The sequence below is a fragment of the Mustela putorius genome, unplaced genomic scaffold (assembly GCF_011764305.1).
Source record: "Mustela putorius furo isolate JIRA1106 unplaced genomic scaffold, ASM1176430v1.1 tig00003909_pilon_pilon_pilon, whole genome shotgun sequence".
Lineage (NCBI taxonomy): Eukaryota > Metazoa > Chordata > Mammalia > Carnivora > Mustelidae > Mustela > Mustela putorius.
Window position 1 is genome coordinate 19,087,312 of NW_025422057.1, and position 17,837 is coordinate 19,105,148.

At 44.9% G+C, this 17,837-nt stretch overlaps 1 protein-coding gene across 2 annotated transcripts in view; it reads right to left on the reverse strand.

Moving 5' to 3' along the window:
• The window catches only part of RBM20 (RNA binding motif protein 20), a 187,426-nt gene that overhangs the window by 148,018 nt on the left and 21,571 nt on the right, over positions 1-17,837 (reverse strand). The window lies entirely within an intron of this gene.

A 17,837-nucleotide genomic window follows, 5' to 3' on the forward strand; every position in this document is an offset into this window, starting at 1 on the left:
CTCCAGGTTAATAAATGTAGACACATGATGCTGGGAATTCAGTGTGCATTTAAAACGGTTCCCAGCGAAACAAAATGCACATTCCTGTTAAAGACAGCAGAGCACTGAAGACCACTGTCACCACCATAGCACACTGTGTTTTAACAAACTCTCACATTATGTGTTGTATATATAAGTGCAATTTTCGATGCAAGAGTTGTCATTTATGCTCCATGCGGCATGCAAAAAAAAAAAAAAATAGTTCTGCCTTATCTCACTACCTCCATCCTACCTCCACGTCTTCCCCCACCCACGGCCACTGCAAATTCTATGTTTATTTTCCATGTCCCTTCCAGCCATTCCCTTCCAGGCACTAAACTCACCAATGCTGGAAATGTCTCTCCCCCGATCCCTGCCTAACCTGACGCTGGCGTCTCTTCCTGCCTGCCCTCCCAGAGGCCCCTCCTCTTCACCTCTCGCCGTGGACTACTAGGGACTTGCTAACCAAAATAGCAAAGAAAAATACATTCCAGCACCCCCTCCTATCTAGGTGTTTAAATGCCACAGCTATCTTTCAGCTACCCGATGACCGTTCTGAGCACAGACACAGCTGTCAACAGAGGACAGAAAACAAGAAAGTCCCTGCGCGTTTGACCTGACAGAAGACAGGTTTGTCACCCGTCTCCAAGTCGAAAATAGATCACCCACCTCTCTGAAGGGCAGTGCCTGAGTTTCCACTCTTATCACAGAGCCCTCCAGCAGCTACAAGAAACGCGTGCAGCAGTTGATGGCATGAAATGTACAATCAGCAACAGGCTTTCGAAATAACTTCTTTTTGACAGGCCCGCCAAGGACAGGACGGCAACGAAGCCGTAAGGTCACGTGTGAAAGGGCTGCGCTTCCAGGAAAAGCCCACGCGATGTCTCTCCCAGGCCAACTGCTGATCCAGTCACCCCTTCTACCAATGACCATCCTTTTTTTTTTTTTTTTTTAAGATTTTATCTTTCTATCTATCTATTTATTTTAGAGAGAGAGAAAGAGGGAGCATACCCATGCAGGATGCGCGGCAGGGACTGAGGGATTGGAAAGAGAATCTCAAGTAGATCTCCCGCTGAGCAGGAAGCTGGGGCAGGGGGGCCTGACCCCACCACCCAGAGATCATGACCTGAGCCAAAACCAAGAGCCAGACACCCAACCGACTCAGCCACCCAGGCACTCTGACAAATGACCAAACATTTCACAAAGGAAGTTGCCACTTCATTTCAGGCTCCATCGGAGAAGCAGATCTGGGAACCCAGGCTAGAGCTTCTGTCAGTCTACTCACTTCTCAAGATGCCGGGATCTACCACAATCATCAGATGTCCCACCAACAGCTCTATTGTCTCCTTCACGGTTACTTTTTGCAAGTGATGGTTTCGGTGGTCCTGAGCTCCAAGAGATCTATATCCGACTGAAACAGCTTATTAGACTGCTTCACAGATAGTGAAATAAACACACAATGAAAAAGTCTACGGTTCCTTTTTGCAAATTACACAAAAAGTATTAATATCTCAGCTTTTCACACAGTTCTACGATTAGGTAAGATGAACAAATTATGTAGAAATAGCATACCAGGAGCGCCTGGGTGGCTCAGTGGGTTAGGCCTCTGCCTTTGGCTCAGGTCATGATCGAGGATCCTGGGATCAAGCCCCACATGGGGCTCTCTGCTCAGCGGGGAGCCTGCTTCCCCCTCTCTCTCTGCCTGCCTCTCTGCCCACTTGTGATCTCTCCCTCTGACAAATGAATAAATAAAATTTTTAAATAAAATAAAAAAGGAAGAAAGAAATAGCATACCAAAGTTTCAGATGCCACTTCTCCATTACTAGTTGGAACCTGCCTGACTTCCACAGGACTCCGCAGCACACACACTTCTACCCTTACGAAGGTAGGGTAATGAGGTTCTGTTCTAGTGAATTCTGTGCCATGACAAGATCAGAAGTTCCCAGTTTCTTCCTCCCTCCCTCCTTTCCTTCCTTTCTTTCTTCTTCTTTTTCTTTCCTTTTTTTCCTTTTGACTGTAACCATGTCTTCGGCAAATGATAATTCTTTTCCTTCTGTTTTTTCCTTAACTGACACTGTAGGAGAAATCTTTCTATGGATTTTTTTAAAGGTTTTATTTATTTATTTCACAGACAGAGATCACAGGTAGAGGGGCAGGCAGAGAGAGAGAGAGGAGGAAGCAGACTCCCCGCTGAGCAGAGAGCTCGATCCCAGGACCCTGGGATTATGACTGGAACCAAAGGCAGAGGCTTTAACCCACTGAGCCACCCAGATGCCCCTCTGTGGATTTTTTTCTTTTTCTTTTTTTTTTTTTTTTACACGGAGAGGCAGGCAGAGAGAGAGAGAGGAGGAAGCAGGCTCCCTGCCGAGCAGAGAGCCTGATGCGGGACTCGATCCCAGGACCCTGAGATCATGACCCGAGCCGAAGGCAGCGGCTTAACCCACTGAGCCACCCAGGTGCCCCTCTGTGGATTTTTTTTAAAGCCAAGTGAGTTTACTCACCCTTTCTCCAAACACTAAGTAGATAAAAAATCTTTTGAAGTCAGGAACACAACCCTGTTCATAGTCTCAGAACGTGCCTGGATTTTTCTCTCTTCCTCCTGTCATCATTGACCAAAGAGCCCTAAGAATATTTTCTAAAGCATCTACAAGGCTAACAAAAATGGAAGAGCCATACTCAGTGGCTATTCACCTAAACTCCCATATGGTCCCTTAAAGGAATAATTTTAATTATAGGGAATAACAGAAAATTCTCCTACTTTAGAAAACTGACTCAGCATATTCATTGTATGCTTAAGAGTAAATCAGAAGGCTTCTCCTTGGAAATCTGTTTGGTTTCCTAATTGAGCCATTTAAACTAACATTTTACTTTAATCTAGGAACGTGCCTACAAATGCAATGAAACACTATTTACTTTAAACTCTGCGCCTAAGCAAGGCTTTTCACCTTTAAATAAAGTTTCCTAACAAGTAGAATAAAAAGAAAGCTCTTAAAGAACCAGAGGGAAGGGAGAACTCATAACCTCGACCACACTCACAATTTAAACCTGACCTAGAATGAACCAGAAAATACTACAAACTCATCTTCCACCCAGAAGATTAATGGAAACCAATTACCGGCTCCCAACTGGCATGTCGCCCTAAGGCTGACCTCCCACTGCAAGTCACCAGCTGTGTGGTACACTGGGAGTGTAAAGTTGGCCAGGGCTTTGGCTGAAAAATAAAATGCCCTTCTGCCATTAACAAGTTAATGGGATGCAGACCTATTGGGTCTGAGGCTACCGGACGCCCACAGAGTTGTAAGAATAAAGCCAACTATGAAATCAAGAGGGTGGCCAAGAAGTCCAAAAGAGAGGCGCCTGGGTGGGTGGCTCAGTTGTTAAGCATCTGCCTTTGGCTCGGGTCATGATCCCAGCATCCTGGGTTCAAACCCCACATCAGGCTCTCTGCTCAGCGGGAAGCCTGTTTCTCCCTCTCCGACTCCCCCTACTTGTGTTCCCTCTCTCGCTGTGTATCTCTATCAGATAAATAAAATCTTAAAAAAAAAAAAAAAGTCCAAAAGAGATGGGTTTTGGCAACCGTTTTAAAAACTGTGATCGTCATAATAATAAAAAAAAAAAAAATCCATGAGTCCATACGGATATAAATAATTGATGAATGCATTCATGGGGGAAAGGGAATAGCTCTTCCTTACAGAATTCCAATTAATAAATATAGAACTGAGTAGAACAGAAATTCGCCATTAGAACACTCTAGTCATAACTGTTGCACGTAAGCTCCAGCGAGGGGTGCTGAAATTAGCAACTGAGAGTCTGAGGAAAAACAGGGCATTTGCATCATCTTACGGGATCTCCCCTGACATATACTTGATTACATAGGAAGGAAAAAAGTGCCTTTTAACTTTACAGTAAACACCACCTCAACCAAGTGACTAAGTAATGCACATCCTCTCTGTGGGATTCTTACCTAAAAATGCAAAACCTCCACCTAATCATGAGAACACACGAGACAAACTCACATCTAGGGTCTTTTTCCAACAAGGGCTGGCAAACTGCTGCCAAATCCGGACCTTTGCTTATTTTCAAAAATGAAGTTACGACGGGGCACAGCCGTACTCATTCATTTACATATCATCTTGGGCGGTTTTTGTGCTAGACAGCAAAGCTGAAGAGCTTCCGCAGAGACCACGTGGCCTGCGGAGCTGAAAATATGTACTACCTGGCCCTTGACCGAAAAAGCGGGCTGATCCTTGTTTACAAAAGTGAATGGCCAGGGCTCTTCCAAAAAGCATCGAGGTCATGAAAGACAAGGGGAAACATTGTCACGCACTGGAGACACGACAGTTAGATGCCAGGTGGGATCCTGGACTACATCCTGGAATAGGAAACAGCATTAGTGGGAAACTGCTAAATTCAGGGGGAGGGGTGCAGAGCATCTATAATTTGGTTACTAGTATTGTACCCATATTCCTTTCTTGGTTTGTTGTTGTTGTTTTTGTTGTTGTTTAAGATTTTATTTATTTATTTGACTGAGAGAGAGAGATCACAAGCAGGCAGAGAGACAGGCAGAGGGAAGCAGGCTCCCCGCTGAGCAGAGAGCCTGATACGGGGCTTGATCCTAGGACCCTGAGACCATGACCTGAGCCGAAGGCAGAGGCTTAACCCACTGAGCCACCCAGGCGCCCCTCCTTTCTTGTTTTTGATAAAGATATCATGGTTATGTAAGTAAGATGTTCATACACGGGTGGAAAGTATACAGGAGCTCTGTGCTTTTTTGCGAATTTTCGTCAGCCAATTTATTTCAAAATAAAAAGTTATTACAGCATCGTGATGAGCTCCCGAGGCTGATCCTGCAGCTAGTGGAGCCAACATCCGCTTCTAAAGTTTGTCCTTATACTCCTCCAGGGTCACCATGGAAATAATTTCAACCACACTGATACTTCACGCAAGTGACCCAAAGGCAGACAGGATTAGCACAGAGCATTCCTTGTTTTAATGAGCACTGTCTTTAAAAATACAGTGAAGCTTGGGGATCCCCAACCTTAAATACAAAACACTCAATAAAACGATGAATGCAGACCCCTGAGTCTCTCCCTGTGGCCTCTGGAAGCCGAATCCAACAGTAAGACGGAGGTGGACAGAGAGTTCCTTGCCAGCATCAGCGGGGGAGGGCAGGGGTTCGGGGCAGACAGTGAAGGGAGATTGTGTGTTCCCGGTGTCCCTGTGTTCCGGGGTGCGGGGCCAGTTCTGTCACCAGCATTTCGAGCAGCCCTGACAAGGGAGTGAAATGCCTTCAGCAGAGGCATCCCTTCTGTGTTCACTCCAGGGCTATCCCTACATGGTCAGTGAGGAACTGCCAGGTCCCCTGCTTCCCTCCCACCAAGCAATGGCCCTCAGACAGACACAGGGCACACGGAGTCAAGACTGATCATGACTTTTAACAAATCACATCTACAATTATGCCAGGATTTGGAGGGAGAATCAGAGACACAGAAAGACGTGAAAGACGTGAAAAGAAAAAAGCAACGGGGACTGGTGGTGGGAAGTACAGGGCAGGAGCGGAGAGGAAAGGTTGGGGTGCAGCTCTCCCTTGTGTGTGGCTGCCGGGCAAACTGTCGCTCCAGAACCCGCCTCTCCCCCCAGCCTTACTGATCGGCCCCAGTCTAAGCGGGCCACGCTGGGACAAAGGGAAATGGGCCCCCCACGCTGAGCCATGGTGGGGAGGCATCAACCCTCCCCCAAGTGCCCACAGCTCCTGGACCTAGGTGAGTCGTTGCTGTGACAGCCACCTTGGGACAGAGCATCAGGCCGGTTACTGACTGTGTGTCAGTCCTGCTGCTGGCCAGACGCTCTTGGCAGATGCCCGCTCACAGCTGAACGCACGACCCAGTGAAGCCAAGGCCATCTATCACAGCCCGCCAGTGGGGTAGTAAAAGAGACAGCACTTAGAGAATGGAGGCTCCTACCCCACTTGCAGCGGGCAGCACTCCTCCTCCCCCCTTCGAGAGGAATGAACCCCTGAGGTAGGGAAAAACTGGGCAATGGCCGATGCCATCTGGAGAAGGAAGAAGAGGCATTTTATGAATGGGCCATTTGGACAGGAAAACAGACCTCCGGGCCTTCCCTGGCTGGTGCCATCCCTCCTCCCTCGAGAAATTCTTTCAGGCTCATCTGCTGGGAAGGAGGCAACACACCCCGGGAGCAAACCCACTACCCACTCCCCAGCTTCCGCCCCCACCAAGAACATTCCAGTGGTTTTGCCAAACACACTAATTGCCCTCCCCCAGGGCAGCCTGCGTGACAACAGGTGCCCGGCTCCCACACACCACTCACAGTTTCTGGATTTTATTGTTTGTAATCACTCTGGATCACTGTTTTTAAGAACGGTGCTGTTCTATGGTGCCCTTGTCTGACAATTTCAAACAAGGCAGCTGAAGGGGGGCAGGGTCCGTGTTGAGATGAAATCGAGAGGAGATGCCCTCCGACTGCCTCTGGCACGAGATGGCAGGAACTGTGAATGACAGCCACCAAAGGGACCATCTGCGGGCTGGGCTTGTCTGCCTGGAAGGATGGTGTGTCTGCATGTGCCTCAGTCCGTCCGGGCTGGAGGAAGATGGACCTGCCTTCCAGCCTCAGCCAAACCCACTCGCAAAAAACAACCAAGCTGCAGACAGGGAGACGTCCTGCCTTCAGCTTCCACTTGCCAGTCCTAACCCCTCACCCCCCACCATAGTTATACCTGACTTCCTAAGTGACCCGCTGAAGCAGGCACCCCAGGCAGGCTTCCAAGATGGAGGGGCTCACGTGACATGCCCAACTGAAAGACCACTAGAACAGAAGCCATGATAATGATTGATAAGGAAAACAAAGTGACCTTGAACATTTACTGGGCATTTACTAAGTGCTAGGCACGGTGCCAAACCTTTCAAAGGCCCTTCCTCCTTGTTCCAACTCTGGAAGTGTAATAGGAGAGAAATGGAATTTTCATTTCATAGATGCAAAAACTGAGGCTCAAGAAAGACAAGTTTCCTGCCCAGGGGCACATGGCTACCTTGTGGAATATTCTTGTTTTAAACCCAGAATCTGCATGCTGACCCACTACAGAGCCTCCTTGTCTCTGAGCAAGGATTGCAGTAGAGTAGAACTCTCACCTGCACTCTGGGTCTCAATGAGAATAAACCACAGCATTCCAAGAATCCAGTCCACGCACCTGGTCTTGCAGAGCCTGGAAATATCAGACTCCAGCCTAGTGCTCCTACTGTATCACACCATAAAAATGTCATGTCTTAAGTATAAACTGATTCTACTGGAGCGTTTTTCTACTGTGCATGTCTTGAAAAATAAAACTTGATCCTAAAAAACAATCTCCTTAAGGTTATCAAGCTCAACCCTTCATATGCTGCCTCTCGTAGTCTCAGGGAAGACAAGCTCACTGACAGAAGGGCTTAGCAACAGAATCAAGATCGCTCTGGCCTCGTACACCCAAGGATGCTCTCCAGAATCAAACCGCATCTTGTCAGAAATGAACAATAATGGAGAATTCATAGTCAACAAGTCAACGTCAATCAGACGTTTTCCATGATGGCTCTGAACCTGGAGGTCTGTACCCGAGTGACACGGCCATGGGTTCGAGACTGTTTTAACTAAAGCAAACCAGATTATGAGAAGATTCACTGTTCATGGTCTTGGAATGGCCATGGGCTCAAACATGTCTTGAAACAGAATTCCATTTAGTGACACCCTCAAGGCCAATTAATGGCAACATAATGTATTTAAAGGCCTTGACACCTGCACATTTTTTTTTTGCATTATCATTTTTAATCTTTGCTCTTTGTTTAGATTTCCATAGGAATCTGATTGAAGAAATAATTTCTTTCCTTCATATTATTTATCTCAATTTATGCTTTCATAGTTATCTGTATGGTTTGTTTTTTGGTTTATGTCTTTTTTTGTCTGTTTTCTTCACTAGACTATAGGCTCTACCTGTAAGGACCACACCTGCTCTGTTTATCACTCAGGACCTATGAGAGCTTCTAGCACATAGTAGGTGTTCAATACATACCTCTCTTAGTTTAATGAAGTAGGAATGAAGTGTTCCGTAGGTTAGGCTGGGAAGCAGTGAGCTCAGGAGGATATGACCACTTCAGGCAAAACAATTTAGAAAGGCATTACTATGCCAGCCAGATCGACCTCATTACCTTTGACAGACGTCCAAGACATGAAGGCCAGCAACATAAAACAGAGGCCCAACTATTTAAGAGCCCCGTTCTAAAAATACCTTTTAGAAAATTTATAAGGGGCACCATGAAAGCATGCGACTCTTGATCTTGGGTCATGAGTTCCAGCCCCATGTTGGGTATAAAAATTATTTTCAAATAAACAAACGAAGAGATTTCTAAAAAGAAGAAGGGGACGAAAGGAAGAAAATTCATAAAATTTAACAAGAGGTAACACTCCAAGCTTTCCAAAATACCACTTAGCATCAAATAGGTACACAAGTAGTAATCTGATTCTTGCCTTATTTGAAAACTTAAAAATTCTACAGCAAGAGGCGTCTGGGTGGCTCAGTGGGTGAAGCCTATGCCTTTGGCTCGGGTCATGATCCTGGGGTCCTGGGATCGAGCTCCACATTGGGCTCTTGCTCAGCGGAGAGCCTGCTTCCCCTCCTCTCTCTCTGCCTGCCTCTCTGCCTGCTTGTGATCTCTGTCTGTCGAATAAATAAATAAACTCTTTTTTAAAAAATTCTACAGAATTTATCAATTTTGATAAAAAACTTTCATATATTCAGACATACCACCTTTTTTTAAGAGAGGGAGGCAGGGAGGGGCAGAGGAAGAGGGAGAGAGAGACAATCTTAGGCAGGCCTTGGCCCCCAGCACAGAGCCCAACATGGGGCTCAATCTCACAACCCTGAGATGACAACCTGAGCCAAAATCAAGAGTTAGACTTTAAACTGAACAGCCACCCAGGCGCCCTGACACATGACCTTTTTTTTAACTTTTATTTTCCCCAATAGCTTCTTCATCTCCAAATTTCAAAACCAATATTGGATTAAGAGCAACAAAGAACATTCAGCGGTTCCAAGGAAGCCAAGTTGGATGATACCAAGGACACAGAGATAAGAACAAAACAAGTTCATCACAACCAAGAAAACTGAAAATCAGAAAAGGACATTTTTCTTTTTTGTAGACATTTGCACCATGGTTTTGAGATTCTTGGAGGACGTAATGCTAAGAGAAACTCTACAAGCCCAGGATGCCATAGAGAGAGAAAAAAAACTACCATGTGGGGGCACCTGGGTGGCTCAGTTGGTTGGGCGGCTGCCTTTGGCTCGGGTCATAATCCCAGGGTCCTGGGATCAAGCCCCATATCCAGCTCCTTGCTTGGCGGGGAGCCTGCTTCTCCCTCTCCGTCTCCCTCTCCCTGCTACTCTGCCTGCTTGTGCTCTCTCTGTCTCTCTCTGTGTCAAATAAACAAATAAAATTTATTAAAAAAACAAAACAAAAAACTGCTATGTGAACCGTGCAAGCCCTCCAACATAAGGAGCACTAAATACTGTGTCTCCATGAACTCTCAGAGTGATATTTCTTTTTTTTTTTTTAAGATTTTATTTATTTATTTGAGAGAGAGACAGTGAGAGAGAGCATGAGCGAGGAGAAGGTCAGAGAGAGAGAAGCAGACTCTCCATAGAGCTGGGAGCCAGATGCGGGACTCAATCCCGGGACTCCAGAATCATGACCTGAGCCGAAGGCAGTCGTCCAACCAACTGAGCCACCCAGGCATCCGCAGAGTGATATTTCTAATTAGCATTTCATCTTAGAACAATTTTTCTCCTGCTGGGTTTTTTTTTTCTTCTCTTAAATGTGTTGTTTAAATGTCTCTGTCTCGGTTATAATTATCCCATGCCCTGTTTTACTTGATAGACAGTTACTAAGTACACTACTTTCAAATATCTCTTTCTCTCTGAGATGCAGAGCGATTATCTGTGGTCGGGGCAACCAGAAGACAGAGACGGCAGAGCGAGGACACCCATTTCAGCAGATCCTGATTTCAGCCCCTGGAATGTACAACTGGTGCCAGATCCTGTGCTTCATTTCAGTACAATGGCAATGTCCTGGTTTTACCCTCCAAGTTTTAGAGGACAAAGAAAGATGCAGTCAGTTCTTGGAGCAATGCAGAACAACATCTGGAATTCACAGTCCGTTCCTGGAATGCTCCAGAAGAAGGAATTCCACATCCGGTATCTGGGTTGGCTAATTATTATTGCAAGCGGCATCAAGTAGATTCTATGTGAATCATCTCTTACCCCTCTTTCCCCTCCCTCTGCCCCTCCCCCTCCTTCTTCTCCTTCTTCTTCTCAGTGACCTCTTCAGAGCCTAAGATATATTTGAGAAAAATAAGCCCCCAGGAGCTATCATTTCCTGTACATTTGTCCTCACTTCCTGGAGGACATTCCTCTGGGTGATGTATGAATGTTATCTCATTTAATCCTACCAACAGCCCTGCAGCATCATTATCCCTCCTTCCTAAGTAATGAAATCGAGGTTTACAGAAGTAACCTCCAAGATCAGAGCTAATAAGTGCTAGAGCCAGAATGTGAGTCTGGGCCTCTCGGACTCGAAAGGCTGGGCTCCTCCACAACCCAAGGGAGACCGTGCCAGCCTCACCAGGAGCTCTCATGGTGAAGATCACTGGCCCTGAAAGACACCGGGCTGCCTGATTCAGTCTGTCTGACCCCAATGCTGCCTCCTGCCAGCTGGAAGTTACTCAGCTTCTTTATGTCTCAATCCCTCTGTTATAAAGTGGACATAAAATCAGTTATCTGTTTCATCAGGTTGTTTGAGAATTGAGTAAGTTATATGTAAGGCCCTTAGAACCATGTTGTCAGCACACAACAAAGGTTAGCTGCTAATAATATGCTGTCAATGATGATGACAACGTGGTGTTGATTTCAAGGATCAGCCTCTCTTCTTGACTACGGGCTCCTCCCAAACCTAGACCCACCATCCTATCTAACCCTGTACCCATCACAAGCCAATAGAAGTCTTACTTTCTTAACCAGCCTCATCTCCTTTATCCCACCGGAGGCTTCTTGGGCTATATCTTCAGTAATTTCACTTCCACCCACCCAAAACCTCTTGTTCCTTCAAAGATCCTCCAACCCCATCCCTCCAGGATGTCTTCCCCAAACACTTCTCCTTTCAGACCATCTGCACCACACAGCGCCGGCCCTTCAAACATCATCTTCAATCAGCAACACACTGTGAATCTAGAATTATATCCTGTCTTGAAACATTTATCAGGTAGCTCAGCCTTCTTTGCCTTATCACTTCAACTTGGTTGCAAGCTCCTAAAAGATAATACGTGAGATCCTCCTATATTTTCTACAGGCAAGGACACAGAGCTAGTATACACACACACACACACACACACACACATACACACACACACACACAAGCACACACATACCCTGCCATATAAAACAGGCATATCCTCTTGGGGGAGAATTCTAAAGTTACTGGTTTATATCATTTTAAGGCATTTAAAAGCAATTATTTGAGATAATTAAATTATCTTCAACAGTGAAAATGAACTAAAATAAATCTGAAAAATACAGTCCATCAACATCCTCAAAAATACCAAACCATGTATTTTTATCTCAAAGATTAAAGCAGTATCACTCTTACTACCAGCTTGTTAATATGCAGGCTTCTGAATGCAATTAAAATTATTTGGATTAAAAGACTTCAACACTATTAATCCAGTGGACTTCTATTAATCCACACAGATTTAAGAGACATCATTGAACTTATGTAGTCAGGACACAAATGTCTAGTTACAGGTTGTGTAATTCAAGTCTGCCCATCATCTGGAAATGGGCTGGAAATTGAGAATAATTTCAAGGAGACACTCGGTACTTGTTTAAACTGAAGAACACTGGAATCCTGCTCTAACCCAGAAGTAGTAGGACAAACCCAGCAGCCTTGGATTCAAGAGCTCACTTTGTAAGCAAAGCCCAAGCAACACAAAGGTCAGGCACACAATGAACAGTGATAGAGTTACAGGTTTTCGAATGGATTCTATAGAATGTAAGACCTGACCATGAATAACTCAATGTGAATACCATCCAAACAGTCCATTTACTAATAAACCCAGCCCTTGCAGTACATTTGTAGACCAATGGCTTTTTTGTTTAAGATTTATTTATTTATTTATTTGACAGACAGAGATCACAAGTAGGCAGAGAGGCAGGCAGAGAGAGGGGGAAGCAGGCTCCCTGCTGAGCTCCCCAATGCTGCTCTCGATCCCAGGACCCTGAGATCATGACCTGAGCTGAAGGCAGTGGCTTAACCCACTGAGCACCCAGGCGCCCCTCTCCTGAAGACTCTCATTCTCAGCAGTGCTGGGAAGGCTGGCGTGCACTGTATACTCAAGCACAGCTAGCAGGAGTGAAAATTGGTACTAACCTTTTAGAAAGTCATTTGAAAATAGATGATAGACTTAAAAATATCCCCACACTTTGCCCCAAATAATTACAATAATGAGACTATAACCTAATATGGAAAACACTTTGGGCAAAAAGATGTTTACTGTAGAACTATTTTTTTTTTTAAAAGAGAAAAAAGAAAAACCCAACCACCTTAATATCCAGCAGGGGAATGGCTATCTTATGCAACCAGAATGTATGTTTGTAAAATCATGTTAAGTGAAAAAAGCAGAATTCACTATTGAACGTTTTAGTGCAGTTAAAACTAGAAAGAAAGAGAAAACTAATCTATATCTAGAAAAAGAAGCTGATTTTGGAGAGTGGAACCCTGAGGGGTTTCTCCTACTCGGTTCTGCAGGGCTGGGTAGAACAGGCAGGTCTTAGGCTTGTTTGGCAAAGTGAAAGGGTCCGGGTTCAGGGTACCTCCCAGTATGTTGGGAGCATTGGCGCTTTCCCACTCCAGGAGAGACGACCGTCCGTCTAGGGGTCACTGGGACCCCACAGGCCCGGAACAGTTTTCACGCAGGGGACAGAAGCTGTCCACGGAACAGACTCGGGGACGCGGCAGAAGCCAGCGGGCGGCGCACACACCTCCTGGCGCGCTAGCGGGAAGATCGGGAGATAGCAAAGGTGCCCCGCACTGTCCCGGGGGCTTTCGACCTGCGACCACAACCCCCCCCAGCCCCCCACCCCGAAGCTCGCTAGTCAGAGAGACAGGGCGAGAGGCAGCTGGGAGAGGCGGTCTCAGCAGAGCAGGGACGCAGGCTCCTGGTGCAGGTGACATAGAGCGCACACGGAGCCGCCCCCTTCGCGGGCTTGCTGAAATTCCTCAGGCTTCTAGTTGGTGGGGGTGGGGGTGGGGGTGTTAAAGTAGGATCCATGTCCAACGTGGGACTCAAACTCCCACCCTGAGATCAAGAGTCGCCTACCCTACGGACTGAACCAGCCAGACGCCCCTCTCCAGCTTCTAATTTGAAATACACGCAAGGGTTAAACTCTTTGGGTAGCTCAGCAGAAACAACCAGGATTAAGGAAAGGAAAGCTGACTCAGCCATATCGGGACAGGTTCTGCCACTTCTGCCACCCTCCCGCCAGCCTTCAAGGGTCTAGGCTCCCCAGGGTCCCAGGGCGTGGAGGGGGTGGGGGTGGGGGCGGGGCGGGGGCGGGGAGGGAGGCACAGGGATGAGCACCGCACCCCTGCTGTTCCCCAGGTAAAAAGCATCTCAAGCTTCAAAACCAGGATTCTACATTAACAGTCACTGAACGGGGAGGAAGAAGAGCCTCAAATACAGGTCCTAAAATACTCACATTTGCCCCCAAAGCTTAATTTAATTTAAGCCAGCACAATTTCTCAGAGATGCCAGGCTGCTTGTGTCAGCACCCCAGGCCCACGAACCCTTACTGACTTTCAGACCCCATCCTAAAGGGATACAGGGCTCTCTTTTAAAAACTTAACAACTTCCTACATAATATGAATAAACTCACCAGATTTGATCTGTTTGATAAATTAGCATTTTAAATTTACCTTTTCAAAAAAAAGACATTAAAAAGGAGTTTCTTAGAAATGCTGTTAATATAAGTAAAAAATAGTGTTTTAACAAAAGAAGTCACTGCTATTAAATTATTATTTTTTAAATCCTGAACTAGAGAGATATGTTTGTTTAACAAACACACAGGGTAAGACTTGCCCAGGCACTGTTCTAGGCACCATACAAATATTAACTAAATTACTCCTGATAATAGTTATCCCCATTTTACAGAGAAGTTCACTGAGACACAGCAAATTGACAGAACTTGTCCAGGTTTACACAGCTGGTGGCAAGTAGCAAAGCTGGGATTCAAACCGCAGCAAAGCCTTTCTCTTATCCTCTCATGAAACCATCATGAACTTCACAATGAAACACACACCCTCATAATTTACTGCTAACTTTGTGAACTGGCACAACTTTATTATAAAGCAATATGGCAAATATATCAAGAGTAATAAAATTATTCATACCCTTTGACCTACTAATCCCATTCCTGGAAAGTACTCCAAAGCTATGTGCATGAAGATATCCATTACTATAGTATTGGGAATCCTAACTGTCCATCAGTTGGTGAATAATTAGATATATTCTGGTATATCAGTTTAGTGGATATCAAGCATGGTCATGGAAAATTAAATTATGCAGTTGATGCAGCTGCAAAAAAATATTTTTACGATACATTGTTAAGGAGAAAAAAAAAACAGAATATAATGCATTGCATGTAATGTTTGAAAATATCTGCACATGACCCAACCATAAAAAGAATGGAGACAAAATAGGCAAACTATGGAGTCTAACCAAGAGATTATTGGTGATTATTCTTTCTTTCAAAATTTCCCTTTAGTCAACTCTACTGCAATTTAAAATAAAAAATAAAATATGGGGTGCCTGGGTGGTTCAGTGGGTTAAAGCCTCTGCCTTCAGCTCAGGTCATGATCCCAGGGTCCTGGGATCCAGCCCCACATCAGGCTGTCTGCTCAGCAGGGAGCCTTTCCCCCTCTCTCCCTGCCTGCCTCTCTGCCTACTTGTGATCTCTGTCAAATAAATTAAAAAAAAAAAAAAAAAAACTTTAAGTAAATAAATAAATAGAAATAAATTTTTAAAAAATAAAATAAAATTACCCTTTAGATTGTTACAGGAGTGCTGTTATAAATGACACCTGGAGAAAGGGAAACATGTCAAGGTATTTATGAGAATAAGCCACATTTTCACAAACCATGAGCATTCAAAAGAAAATGTGCAACTGGGGTGCTTCTATTACATCTAAATGTTCTCCTAGGGGGCTCCCTCTTGCCAAGGAAGAAGCAGGCCCCTGCTGGCAGCTGGAATTAGCAGGGCTCTCCTGACAGTGAAACTCCAGCTGAGAAGAACTCAGTGGGGGATCCCAGCCTAACCTCAATCCCACAAATCATGGTAACAGTGAAAGAAGCAAAGCCAGAGGCTTTCCACACACCAGCACGCTGGTCTAAAAGAAACATAGTCTCGTCCTGAGAAATTGAGGCTCGGATCTCCCCTCAGTGGACAATTTAAAGGACCACATTCTTGCTTCCTTATCTACCTGGTCCAAGGAACCCCAACGGTGCCTGAGAAAGGGACAACAGTGATCTTGACCATTTCTTGGTTCTACCCTGAACCTCCAAAATGGGAAATGCTTAGATTCCCTCAGGGGTCAGGTTGAAGCAAGAAAAAAAACGAGACAAAAAGTTCTCCTTAACAGGAACAACCAACCAAGGTGAAATTAAAAGGTTTCAAAGAGATGAATCATTAGACTCACTAAGGAAAAAAGCAGGCAAAAACCAAGACAAAAATATCTGAATAACCAATTAGGATGAAATTGAATAATTTTAAAGTAATAGCCTATTATTTTGAATTCAGCAATTCTATCTATCAGGGATTTGTCCATTCTCCAAGTCCCAAGCAACTGCCTTACCCAGAAGCCAGACAACAACACATACCTTTCCCCGCCCCTACCCCTTCCTTGCTTTACTAACTGGCCATGCCCAGAAATATCAGTCTGGCTAAGAAAGCCCTTCCCTTAAAATTTACAGCAACCAAGTGAAAGTACAGAGTTTTCAGAATTGAAATCCTTCTAAGCCTGAAAGTATTATAATATAATTCAAAGTTTTATTGAAAAGATCATTAAAGCAAGTAAATGACTCATTGAACTGTAGGCAAAAACCCCTAAGAGATTTTTCAGACAGAGAGTAGTGGCCTATAAACACATCATACTTCATTTTGACTGCTTTTAACAGAAGATGTGGTTTATGGAAGGTGCTTGTTGTGTAAATATCATTCCTAGTCCCCAAAAGGACCTCCATGACCCCAGACCCCCACACACACCTCTTTCCTGTTCTCCCCTCTCAGACTCTATTTGGAAATATTTTCATAGTTCTCTGGCCATAAACAACTTCACCATCAGCGGATTAGCAAAGGTAATTGGCATTTTAAATTAATCTCCTGCTTATCCTCAACAACAGCTTTGCTGTCATACCCCAAAAAATAGAAGGAAGTTCTTCCTCTGTTTAAAAATGACACCTTAAAGGGGTTCAGGATACCACAAGCTGAGTATTCATTCATGAGAAAATGCACAGAAAAATGACACAACTGACACATACTCACCCAAAATGACCATTTTAAAAAACACTTTTCAAAAACACGAAACAAGGGCCAGGCATTATTGTGATAAACTGGCTTTTTTTTTTTTTTTTAACTTTTCTAAAGCATCTTACTCAAAAAAAGGTCCACAGGGAACTGCCCTAAGAAGTTCAAAAAAGAGCCTTTGTCAGTCCCTGCCTTCAAGTGAAACTTTAGGCGAAAGAATCTTAAGAGTTAGGATCAGCTCTGCCCTCTGCCCGCCCCCCCCTTCATAGTCCTCAAAGAGCAGACATTAAAAAGATTTCAAAGGAGGAATTTAAGAGGGTTTCTGAAAGTTCTCCCCAGCACTCTCGTCACTCAGCAGGAACTCTCTGCACAGGAATGACACTTGCTCACTTTTTTTCCTCTCTCTCCCTCCACCTGTTGTCCCAAGTCTCCCCGGTAAGCCAAGGGCCATTCGCACTTTCTGCCTGAACGACAGGATCTTCTCTGCCATCTGAGGACTCCCCTTCCTCCCAAGTGACTGCATCTAAGTTGAAGCCCCTAGAAAAATATGAATCGATGAGGGGCTGCCATAGGTTGGTTGGTTGATTGTTTTTCCTCTCATGTCATTCTTATTATTATCACTATTATCATTATATTTGTATAATGACTAAAACCTCCTTATCCTTCCGGAATAAGTAAAGCTGGGATGGGTGAAGACACAGAAACTTAGACAGCAGAGGATGGCTAGCTGTCCCCAACTCCCCTTTGGGCCTCCCACTCTAGGTAGACCCAGCGAGGGCTCAGGAATGCCAGGCGGGATGCTTGGCATAAGTAAGTAATTGAGTTAAGGGAGATCTAAAGAAAGACTTCATGTTCACGTTCATATGCTAAACTCAGTTAAAAATAGACTCAAGAAGGGCCTGACTTCACTTTTAATTTTAGCCTGGTGATGAACATGCCCTAAAGACAGAAAGTCACCAGGCATTTTCCTGAGTGCAATGATCTTCATATTTTTATAAAAAGGAAATGCAGCATGTTCTATTAATAAAAGTGCTGTAGCCTCAGTTAAATCCGGACAGTTCGTAAATCAGGGCTCCCTCTGGCTGAGCTTCTCTGGGCCAGCAGCTAACACCCAAGCCCCCAGCAAGTGGTACAGGTCACATGCAGTGGGGGAAAGTGAGCTGGACACCCAGGGATCAAAGACTGAAGTGTGGCTCCTACATACT